The sequence below is a fragment of the Balaenoptera acutorostrata genome, chromosome 8, assembly GCF_949987535.1.
Source record: "Balaenoptera acutorostrata chromosome 8, mBalAcu1.1, whole genome shotgun sequence".
NCBI lineage: Eukaryota > Metazoa > Chordata > Mammalia > Artiodactyla > Balaenopteridae > Balaenoptera > Balaenoptera acutorostrata.
The window spans coordinates 21,017,237-21,029,284 of record NC_080071.1 but is presented as its reverse complement, the minus strand read 5'-3'; the positions used below and the strand labels follow the sequence as shown (position 1 = coordinate 21,029,284).

Below are 12,048 nucleotides of genomic sequence, written 5' to 3'. Positions count from 1 at the left end.
AGTACTGATTTCCAAGTTTATGGCCAAAGTTATCTGACTTATACACGATGAATAGCACATCTCCAGAGCAGGACCTGTTCTGTTATCAGGCCTTCAGAAGCACCAGCTGCAGGCAGGTTATATTTTGGCGTTTCGAATATGCATACAGAAGGGATAAGTATAATAACAGAAAAGCCAAAACCTGAAAGCAATACATTCTGCCTCAAACCAGGAAGGGCTCAGACAGGGAAATAACCAAGGGCAGCGTTCCTGGCAATAATCATGCCTCCCAGGCCGATGGCTCTGGAGCAAGATTGAGCACCAGTCTTGCAGAAAGCCCCTGCTCATCCAGAAGCTGTCTTCACCCGGACATTCCCCAGCCAAGCACCCACCTCCCAACCTAACAGCAAGACACTACCTAACTAGAGGACAAAATAACTGTGACATTATTACCATCACCACCACCATCTAGACAGTCATAGATACTTAATCTATTAGAGAAAGCAAAGACACTTCACAAGCGCACTTCAAAACCCACCTCAAAAGCTTCCTCTTAGAAGCCTTCTGGGTCTTATTTTAATTGCTCACCCACCTGCTTCCTCCACTAGTCTGTGGGACTCTGGATGGCCAGACCTTGCTCTGCTTCACCAGCAAGCACAGTATGCTTTCTCACTTCAATATCAATGGATACATCGGGGAGGAACATAATTTTTCCAGCTATAATTCTCAAAGGAAATAACTGTACCTCAAAACACACTGCCAGCCTAATAAATTTAAGTAAATGTAACATCCTCATTTAAAATGCAGGGCCCATGGGACTTCCCTGGTGGCGCAGTGGTTAAGAATCCGCCTGCCAATGCAGGGGACATGGGTTCGAGCCCCGGTCCGGGAAGATCTCACATGCCGCTGAGCAACGAAGCCCATGCGCCACAACTACTGAGCCTGCGCTCTAGAGCCCGCGAGCCACAACTACCAAGCCCGCGAGCCACAACTACTGAAGCCCACGCACCTAGAGCCTATGCTCCACAACAAGAGAAGCCACTGCAATGAGAAGCCCGTGCACCACAACAAAGTAGCCCCCGCTCGCCGCAACTAAAGCCTGCATGCAGCAACAAAGACCCAACGCAGCAATCAATCAATCAATCAATTTAAAATAAAAATAAAATAAAATGCAAGGCCCTGAGCATTGGAGGAACTTGTCCTGACTCTCCTGAGCCAGCAAGTGGCAGAGACAGGGTTACAACCCAATTTCCCAGTTAAGGAATAAGCATTGGGCTAGCAATTGCAGGTTTTTCATTCTACACACATTCCTGAGTATCAACTCTGTGCCAACCAAAGCGGAGCACAAAGTATAATATGACGGAGGAGGAAGACAACACTGTCAACAAACATGGGCAGGAAGCTACAAGTCCATGCCTCCATTTTCTCTATAAAGTAAAACTAAGGTATGAGAGGAGCAGAGAAGGTTCAGAATAGCCCTTGCAGAGGAGAGAAAGGCAAGCACAAGATGAGAAGGACAGCTGGACAGTTTTGATTGCCCAACCAAGGCCTGCAGAGCAAGACACAGCACCAAATGATGAAAGTGGGCAACCCCATCCTCTGATGCTCAGCCCCAAGAAAGAACCATCCGGAGGACAAGAGGCTTGATCAGTAATCGGGTGTTTGCAGCACAGGCGCAACAAGACTGGTAAGGGTGCTCGTACAAGAGTACTCAGAGCGGCATGCCATGGAAACAAGGCTGGACAGGAGGCAAGCGGAGGCCTGAGAGGAAGGACCGCCGGAGCGAGCAGGGATGGCGTCTCCAAGAGATCAAAGAGCAAATACAGTCACACTAAGTGAATGAGGAAGCTGAAAAAGGCTGTCTGGGCTTCTTAATTTTAAATCTTCGGATGTGGAACAATTCCAGACAATGTTAAAGCCCACATGATGGTCAACAGCATGGTTTGCTGAAGTGGAATGTCCTCAAGTGAAGGTTGGAAGCAAACAAGTCAAGGCACTTGATTCTCGGTCTGGGGAAGGGCCATTCAGATGCTTCCTTCGGTAACAGAGGCAGGATTAGGGATATCAACCACCACCCTAACAGCTATTATTTACTAAGTGTTTACTGTGTATCAGGTAAGTGGAAGAGCTTTACATTCATATGTAATCTCATTTTATCCTTAAAAAAAAATAATCTATCAACCAGTTTTACTGATTCCTTTTTATTAATAAGGAAGCAAAGGCTTAGAGGGATTAACAACTTTCCCAAGGTTACACAATTTGTAAAGGTCAAGCTGGGACTTGAACCCAGGTCTGACTTGAAAGCTCAGGCTCTCACTTGCTGCCTCCAAAGTCCTCAATGAACTGAGGGAAGGTGGGACAGGGAGGTGACCAGGAGAGCACAGAATACAAGTCTAAAGGACAAAGTGGCTTTTGTATGAGGGTGAAAAGTACCGCGTTGTTATGGATCCAGCTGAGGAGAGCTGGGAGAAAGCCAACGCTGAGCCACAGCGGCCATGAGGCCAAAAGCCCGTAGAGAACCACCTAGGGTTTGAATATGAACCACAGACTTTGCATGTGGTCCCATCCTTTCTCACACAGCTCCGTGCAGGATGTGACCAGGATCACAGGATGCTCCCCTGTGGAAGGTTTATGGCAACTGGAGACCCCAGTCCCAACCCTCATACAGCAGTTCGCTCCCTAACAACCACCCTCTGATTACATCCTCCTTTCTTTTCCCTTCTCCTTCCCGTTAAGTTTTCCACTTGTATCACACAACAGAGCTATGAGCCTAACCACCTTCTTGATGTGTGACAATTACAGGTCCCTGAGTAAAGGTAGGAGGCATTACATTAACAAAATGACCTTGGGCAAGTTATTTCACCCTTCCCAGGCTCATCTGTCTAACAGGAACACTGTTCCCTTTCCCATTTGACAGGACAATATCAAGTCTCTTCCACCTGTAGGTGCTATCCCTGTAAGGGGGAAGATTTATTTCTTGTTCATAGGGCTACTGTAATCACAGTAGCTGATAAACCATCACCACAGATGAAAAAGGAACTCCTGAGGAGTCTATGGCATGGGTTGATGATTTATTTCTTGTTCATAGGGCTACTGTAATCACAGTAGCTGATAAACCATCACCACAGATGAAAAAGGAACTCCTGAGGAGTCTATGGCATGGGTTGATGATAAGCCTTTAGTATGAGAGGAGGAGAGACCTTGAAGACATGTCAGAAAGTCCATTTTTCAAAAAGTGTAAAGGTACTCAATCAATCAGTGCCAGCTGAATGAAGCCCGGTATTATAAAGAAATTAAATTTTTTAAATTGCACTGCATCTGGCCTCAAAGTGAAAAAGGTCAGACAACTTCAAAGATGCCCCGTGAAAGGCAGCTATTCATTACACAAAGATTTCTTGCTTACGGAGCTGACAGATGGATCTTTCTCTTAAAGCCCCAGAATACAAGACGTCAAAATCCCTCCTCCACTTTTGTCAGTGACTTGCTATGATGCTCTGAACAAGGTTTTAACCTCCCCAGGCCCTGATTTCATTAAGTTGGGAGTTTTCAATACCCATGTAGTTTTTTTTTTTTTAACTCCCCCAGGTGATTCTGATGTGCAGCCAGCAACATGTATTTAACACTAATTATATTCCAGGCCCTGCTCTAAGCACTTTACTTTTATATATATACACACACATGTATGTATGTGTATATATATATATACACACACATGTATGTGTGTATACACACACACACACACACACACACACACACACACACAGTCATTTAATCCTCACAACCGCCCTCTGGGGAAAGTACTATTAATATCTCCATTGTGTGAAGGCACAGAGAGGCTGGGACTTGCCCAGGGTCACGTAGCTCATGGGGGCCCATCCAAGCAGTTTCGCTCCAGAGCCTGACCATGAAGTCCCTATCCTATGCCTACTTTTTTGGATAAAAATGAGAGATGAGCTCCCAGGGGCCTGGTGAGGTGGTAAAACAGACAAAACTGTCAAATAGGGGGAAAAAAAATCATCTTTGGCCACACATACGCGCGTGCACACACACACACACACACACAAACACAACCCCCCGCCACCCCCAGAGAGGCATCCCATGCCTCAATCTATCTTGAAAAAGAGAATCTACCTCTATTGAAAGACACCTCCTGTCCACTCCCTCAAGTTCTGAGTTCATCAGAACCTTAGCAGAGTTACTTCAAACTACAGTGTTGTCAATGTGTATGATCTGGAGGCATCACACAACAAAATACATGCAACAAAAAGAGCACTCTTCAACTCATGAGTTCACAGGGGGAGAACACGGAGATGGGCCGTACTGCCAACGAGGAAGATTATCTGGGGGCAGAGACCTCTGTGCCACATGGGCAATGCTTCCCCTGTTCCTAACACTTACCCGGAAATTCGGAAGTACGTTATTCAAGAGGAGCTCAAAAACAACAACAACAACAAAAAAAAAGCTGCCCATTTCTCACTAGAATGAATTGTATGAAGCTTATTAAAAGGTGATGGGCTGGGGCTTCCCTGGTGGCGCAGTGGTTGAGAATCTGCCTACCAATGCAGGGGACACGGGTTCGAGCCCTGGTCTGGGAAGATCCCACATGCCGTGGAGCGAGTAGGCCCGTGAGCCACAGCTACTGAGCCTGCGCGTCTGGAGCCTGTGCTCCGCAACAAGAGAGGCCGCGATAGTGAGAGGCCCGCGCACTGCGATGAGGAGTGGCCCCCACTTGCCGCAACTAGAGAAAGCCCTTGCACAGAAACGAAGACCCAACACAGCCATAAATAAATAAATAAAATTAAATTAAAAAAAAAAAAAAAAAAAAAGGTGATGGGCTGGGGCAAGGAATGGCCTGGTGCCCAAGCTTTCCTTCTCTGGGCTGTTTTACACAGTCCAATAAATGTAATATGGTCTTAACCTTGGACATCAAGTTCTAAAATAAATTAGGGAATGCCTGCAGTGAAAATGCAGTGGAGAGCTGAGTCAAATTCATACAAGCCACACAGGATCATCTCTTCCCACAGCTAAAGCAAATATCTCAACACGTGGATCACTGTGTTCTTATCTGAAATTTGTAAGGGAAACCATTCTGGGCCATTAACATTTGGCTGCAGTAAGCAATCTCCAAGTGCGACTGCCACGGGGGGCCCATGAGAAAGATCACATGGGAACGGGTGGTGGCTTTATTCTTTAATCCATTCCAACAGCCCCCAAATGGGGGGAATACCAGAGCTCTAGATGATAAAAGTCAAAGACAACTCACGCTAGGAAATAAAAGCCAAACATGTAGAGTTTTGTTTTGTTTTTTTTTTTTAAATGTTAACAAATCCAGTCTCAAAGGAAGACAGGAAAGATAATACAAGGGTGCCAGCCAAGGCAGGAGCATGTGACCTTTTAAGTGCCATGGGCTGCTTCAGCAATCCAGACCCTCCAATCAGAATGTTCCTGAGTGATTTTGACATAGAAAATGCGATTACAAAGAAATTCAATTATATTGAAACAGACATCAAAATATTTAGAAAGCAATCTGTGATAATAATAATGTGTGCTTTTTTTTTTTTTTTTTAATATTTATTTATTTATTTGGCTGTGTTGGGTCTTAGTTCCCCCTTGGCATGTGGGATCTTAGTTCCCCGACAAGGGATCGAACCCTCGTCCCCTGCATTGGAAGGCGGACTCTTAACCACTGGACCACCTGGGACGTCCCAATGTGTACTTCTTAATGCATAAATAACATGACACAAGAGCAGGTCTAAGAGCTACTGTAGTTTTCTGAGCAGTGGTAGGCATAACTGATAGCTTAAACTATCTCCCACAGTGTGATACAAAAGTTTGTAATTTCTAAGTGGCAAGGCCACAGGTGCTGATGGTACATGGTTTATGGGCCCCTTTCATGATTGGAGGAAAAAAAACACATTTTGGCTACAGGACAGTGAAAATAAAAATGTACTTTTTTTTCTTCACTCACTCACCCAACCCACATTCACAGACCCTCTGAAGTGCATTCAATGACCCTAAGAGTTAGGGACCCTGACCCAGAGAATCAGAGTCAGACCCAACAGAACAATTACTCAGACTTGCCAAAAGCTCTGCTAATAGCCCAGGAGTTTCTAGAGAAACAGCAGCTCAGTTTTATACCACTCATGGAAGGACTGAAATTCAGAAAATTAAATGGTAACTTACTGATGGGCACACATTAGCAGGATTGGGTATTCCACATATGCACCACTCTTAACATTTAAATGCCAAGTTCCAGGATTAGTTTTCAGAGTAGTCTGTAAAAGTTCTATTTAACAAGGAAGTCCATCACCACCAAATTACTAACTCACTCACAATAGCCAGCCTGGCGTTGCAAGAGAGAGAGCTGTAGAAATTTACAGCGTGAGACAATATTTCAAAACCGGGAAAGCCAGGGTGAATACTGGGGACAAGTGTGTTTTACATTGGTTTTATTGTTTTCATGGATGCTCTTCTTACCCTTTTAAAAGGTATTTAAAGTCTAGCAAGTATAGTCTTCCAGTTAACTGGATCAGGCTTCCTAGTAAGACTGGTACCCAAGGCTTGGCCTCTTCTGCCCTCTCTGCTTCATACAGTCAGGCCATTCCCCAGCTGCATGCCTTCACAGGGGATGCCCTATGAAGATAAATATAATTCAGAGTCCAAAATACATGGACTTACACTGGGCCATTGCCAATTTCTCATGGATCCTGGGTAACCGAGACGGTTTTTGTTTCCATGATAAGGGACATACAACAACAGCTGCAAAAGTGTAATACTTTTTCTAGACTAATAAAATTACCTAAATCTGGCTCACTGTTACAGCTGTAGCACCAGCCACACCTCCCAGAAAGATGAAAGCCTTGTGCACTTTCCAGAAGAGCTGGGATGGTAGCTCTGAGCTAAACTGGAGGCATTCAACCCCAACCCAACAGCAAAAAACACATCGACTAAGTTCTGAATTACAGAATTCCTATGCATGGAGATTACAAACGTTATTTTTAGAAGTCAGATAAAAACTTTAATCAAACCTATGAAGTTCAAGCTTTACACTTGAAGTTATGTGACATGCCAGGTATGAACATCAGATTTTTTTTTTTTTTCTCTAAAACACAGTGAAAGGTTCAATTAAGGCCCTTTAACTCTGCAAGTGAAACCTTTGATCATGGATTCCGTCACCGCCTCTCAACACATACAGACAAGTATGAAACATATCTCAGACCTAAGGAACAAAATTGGTATTGTGAAGGGGCATGGAAACCACACATGCACATACATATACACAGAGATCACTCTCCTTTCAAGTTGGGGGGTGAGGGCATGAGTTGCAGAAACTACAGTCTTCAAACTGGAAAGGTTCCTTATACACAGTACATGAACACAGTTACAAAGTTATTTCCTAAATGTGTGTGCGGGCCCAATGCCTTCTTAAAGGAAAAACAGCCCAATTAGAACCCAGTAGAACACATGTTTCTTGAATGACTTTGAATTAGAGACAGTAGATGTGAAGCTGTTCTAGATAAAATGAAGATGTTGCACAGATGTACTAAGTTGTCATGGTCTCACTGAAACATCTTTCTGGTACAGAAAGATATGCAAGTCTGCAACAGGGCTGGATATAAAATAATAAATACCTGGCCTTTGTCTTTATGTAGTCCAACTTCCCAAGCCAATTCCCTTATTCCTTCTCACAAACCTAATAAAGCCCATATTTCAATGTACTGATAACTCATTGAGAACCACAAAGCCATTCATCTCCAACTCAGACTTATGTTATGACTTTTTACAATTATCTCTTCTTATCAATACTGTAAATCTGTAACAAACAGAAGACCTTTACTCCACAAATCCAACAAACCACCATAAAAATAACAGCAGAGGTGGGGACACAAACGCACCCAGTAGCAGGCACCGTTACGTTTTTCACTGTGAAGTGTCCGGTTTAGTCCTCACAGCAAGGAGGAGGTAGGGACTGTAATTGTCCTCTTTGATGAAAGGAGGGTATAAAGAAATTGAGAGTCAGAGAAACTTCGTAGCCTGCCCAGGCCACACCTTCCCTCTTAACACGGCACTCCATTTCTTCTCTTGAAGAACACTAGACCCTCACTTTTGGCACCCTAAGCCTTGGATCCTGAAATTAAATGATGTACAAGACCAGCCTCTATTGCACAGCATGGGGCCTAAAGACAGACTATATAAAACCAATTTGTCACTGTGGAATTTAGAAACCATTAAACCTTCACTAAAGGGGACCCTCTCCTCAGAGGACCTTGTTACCAAAATATGATGGAAAAGGGAGAACTACGACGGAAAACAAACAGCATTTCCTTCTCAGGACAGGGCGAAAGGAGAGAGCTATGAGGAAACAAAATGCAGAACCGTCTGTACCAGGATTTAGGGATGGTTTCGCTACAGCACATCTTGAGTCCATCCTCCTAAGATCAATCAAACAGAAGAAAAAACTTCAGTAGACTCTGCTTTAATTCACTTGCCTAGACCTAAATATGTACTATCTGGTTTCACAGATCATAGCCTCATCTGTTCCAAAAGTTATATTCAGAACTAAGAGCAAAAAATCAGATCTATATATACTATTCTCATTAACAAGGTTTTTACTTGGAAGGGACTTTTCTGCCTTTATTACTGCAAGCACACGAATGATTTAATCAGCACGACCAGAGGTCCAGAAGAGTTTATATTTTCACATGCTGTCATTTAAAACCAAAAAATGAGGCTCATCTGGGCTGGCCAACTATCAACTTCCACAACTAAACAGAATTTCTCAAAAATGTCCCTGAATTTTAAAGCACTTTCCCATAAAAACCCTGCAAGGATAAGCAGCATGACCCTACCGTCCTTATCTCAGGCTACCCAGCTAGTGCACAGCTAATAGGAAAACAAGGGATTGAACCCAGATGAAGCCACAGAAGACATAGACCATGGTTTTGCCATATAAGAGTCTTGTCTTTATCACCTACTATGTTAAAAAAAAAAAAAAAATGCACACACACACACGGTCACACACACACACACGGTCACACGCATACAAACACACGGTCACACAGAAATTTGAGTAAGACCCAGCTCCTGCCTTCAACACAGTCAACCTACTCACTAGAAATCTAAATCTGTGGCATCATGGGAACAGAACAAGACAGAATGACATGATGGTAAAGGCTCTGGAGGCAGGCAGACCAATCCATAGGGTTAAAATCCCCCAATCCTAACCCACCATGCTTTACCTACCCTGTGATCCTGGGTCCGTAACTTAAACTCTCTAAACCTTAGAATCCTCCTTTGTAACAGAGATGACATACTACAAAATAACTGTAAGAATTAGAAACAACGTAAGTACCTAGGACTCTGCCTAGCAAGAAATGTATATGACATAAATGGTCATGACCGTCTCATGTTATTACATCTGCTTATACAGCCCAACTACAACTTTTAAAGCCCAATTAAATGTCACTGGAATGGCCTTTTCCTTTCTTATTTGGGATATTAAAATGATAGAACTTAATCGCCAATTACGATATGGAGCTGACTGAGTGAGGGAGGGTGAAGGATGAGTCACACATTTCTGGCTTGAATAGTGCCAATGACCAAAGTGGGAAAAACAGACAGAAGCACGGGGGTGAGGGAACTTTGGGAGGTGGAGAGTGGAAAGCAGGCAATAATTAGGAGGAAAATGAGTTCAGTTTGGAGAGCTCAAGTTATAAGTACATATGAGTCATCCAAGTAGAAAATGTCCAAAAGATTGTTTAAGACAAGGGTGAACTCAGAGAAAGACTTGGGGGTCATTAACATGTGGGTGGTGGCTAAAGCCACAGGAATATTGAAGCTCCCCAAAGAGGCTGAGCAGACTAAAAGCAAACCACCGAGGATGCAAGCCCAGGGAACATGAACATTTAACAGCAGGAAGAGCAGGACCTAGGAAGAAACGAAAGGAGAAAAGTAGGAAAAATGCAAAGGAACCCAAAGGAGAAAGTTTCAAATGAGGAGTGATCAATATATCAAGTGCTACAGAAAAGTCATGTCACGAGTCCTATTAGAGGCCATTTGTGACCTTAGGAGCAGTTTCTATAAAGTTGAGGTGTTGGAAACCAGATAGCAGATCATCTGTAAGGTCTCTCCTTAAACGGTAAGATCCTTTGATTTCAAAATAGACACTCACCGTTCTCCAAACCCATCAAGTTATTAAAACCTCAAACAACAACAGATTGCAAAGTTTTTTTTCCCCAGAGAAAGGGAAATTTGAAAAAGAGACATAGTCAAAAACCACAAAAGCCATTTAACATGATCTTTGCTATTAAGCTCCTAGTTCCTTGAAGCTGGTCCCCAGGGAACGAGAAAAGAAAAATTAGCTTAAATTCTCTACCACCCAAAAACTGGAGGAGGAAAAAATGTCTAACTTACTAGATAAATTTCCTGTCCAATAACTCTCTTAGGGCAATGCATATAAATTGCTATTTCAACATTATTTTGAGAAATGTGTTACCACGAGTCGGAAAGGCTTTGGTTTCAATATGCAAATCCCTGCATACAGTGGTAAAAATTCCATTTAAGCAGATTCCCACCTGGATTTCTAAATAAGCCTAAGCTCTCGTTAAATTTAGTAAATTGTTCTTCAATGTCATTTTCCTCATTCCTCGTATACTTACAGCCGTAGAAAGTGTTGTCCTATGCAATTTTAAATAAAAGTTATAAAATGGTTCTACGATGCAAATTATGGCACTACAAGGGACTGTTCAGCTTGGCAGTATAAACTGGTTAAACTAGTTAGCAGAGTTCAAAAATAATGCCGCCAAACATCTGCTCAGGCTCAGAAAGAGGTTTTTGTTTTTTTAAGTCTACTCCACATACAAATATCTTTCAAGAAGTTACACACCATCACCTCTTGAGGAGCTTCTTAAAACACACACACACACAGATAGCAGGGAAGCCCTCCCCATCCCCCAAATTCCAGTTCAGCAGACCTAGGGTGAGACCTGGTGCCCTAATCTTTAAAACCTCACAGGAGATTATGATGTGTACTCCCCTGCCATGCTCCTGTTGAGAAGCTTTTACCTTTTGACAGGATTCCCACAAAGTTGAGGTGGGGGGCAATTGGCCACTGTGTTCTTCATGGACAAGCAAGGCATGGCAGGAGGGGTGAGCGCAGAATATGAAATCCTGCGAGCAAGCCATGCTGGACAGATGGCAGAGTGCACCTGCGCGTCACATGGATGTCTCAAGAATACTCAGAGGTTTGGAAGCAGCTTTAACCTTGACCCCATCTCCTAGGGAGGAGCATTTCCAGCACCCACAGAAAAGAGATCCAGGGCAGAGCCTTCAATGTCCCTAGTCAACCGTTCTGTCCTGGACCTCCTGGGGATTCCTGCGCCACAGCCTCGACTGTAAGCACCTGAGCATGGATAACAACAGTCCTCCAAGCTGTGCGCACTTAGGATGGGATTAGAGACTCCGTTCTCAGCCAATTCTCTCTCTCCTTAAAGGAAAGAGGGAATATTTGAGTCCTACTATATGCTCCACACTGCAGACAGGGAATACAAACAAAAAAGGAGAAACAGAACAAAAATCTTAACCATCAGGAGCCTCCAGCCTCACCAAACCCCTTGTAGTAGGTATTTTTGTTTCACAATTTACATGTAAGACTGCAGTACAGGAAAACCATAGTACAGGAGAAGTTTAGCAACTTGCTTAAAGTTCCTAAGGCCCAGGAGGGGAAGGACACACTCGGAAGAGGTTAACAAGACAGTATGTAGAGGGACTTCCCTGGTGGCGCAGGGGTTAAGAATCCGCCTGCCAATTCAGGGGACACGGGTTCGAGCCCTGGTCCGGGAAGATCCCACATGCCGCTGAGCAACTAAGCCTGCGTGCCACAACTACTGAGCCTGCGCTCTAGAGCCCACGAGCCACAACTACTGGGCCCACGTGCCACAACTACCGAAGCCCGTGCGCCTAGAGCATGTGCTCCGCAACGAGAAGCCTCCACAATGAGAAGCCCGCTCACTGCAACGAAGAGTAGCCCCTGCTCGCCGCAACTAGAGAAAGCCCGTGTGCAGCAACGAA

The 12,048-nt window shown here is 43.9% G+C and overlaps 1 protein-coding gene across 4 annotated transcripts in view; it reads right to left on the bottom strand.

Annotated features, from left to right (window-relative positions):
* The window catches only part of TANC1 (tetratricopeptide repeat, ankyrin repeat and coiled-coil containing 1), a 251,103-nt gene that overhangs the window by 180,480 nt on the left and 58,575 nt on the right, over nucleotides 1-12,048 (bottom strand). The gene's annotated exons all lie outside the window — the stretch shown is intronic.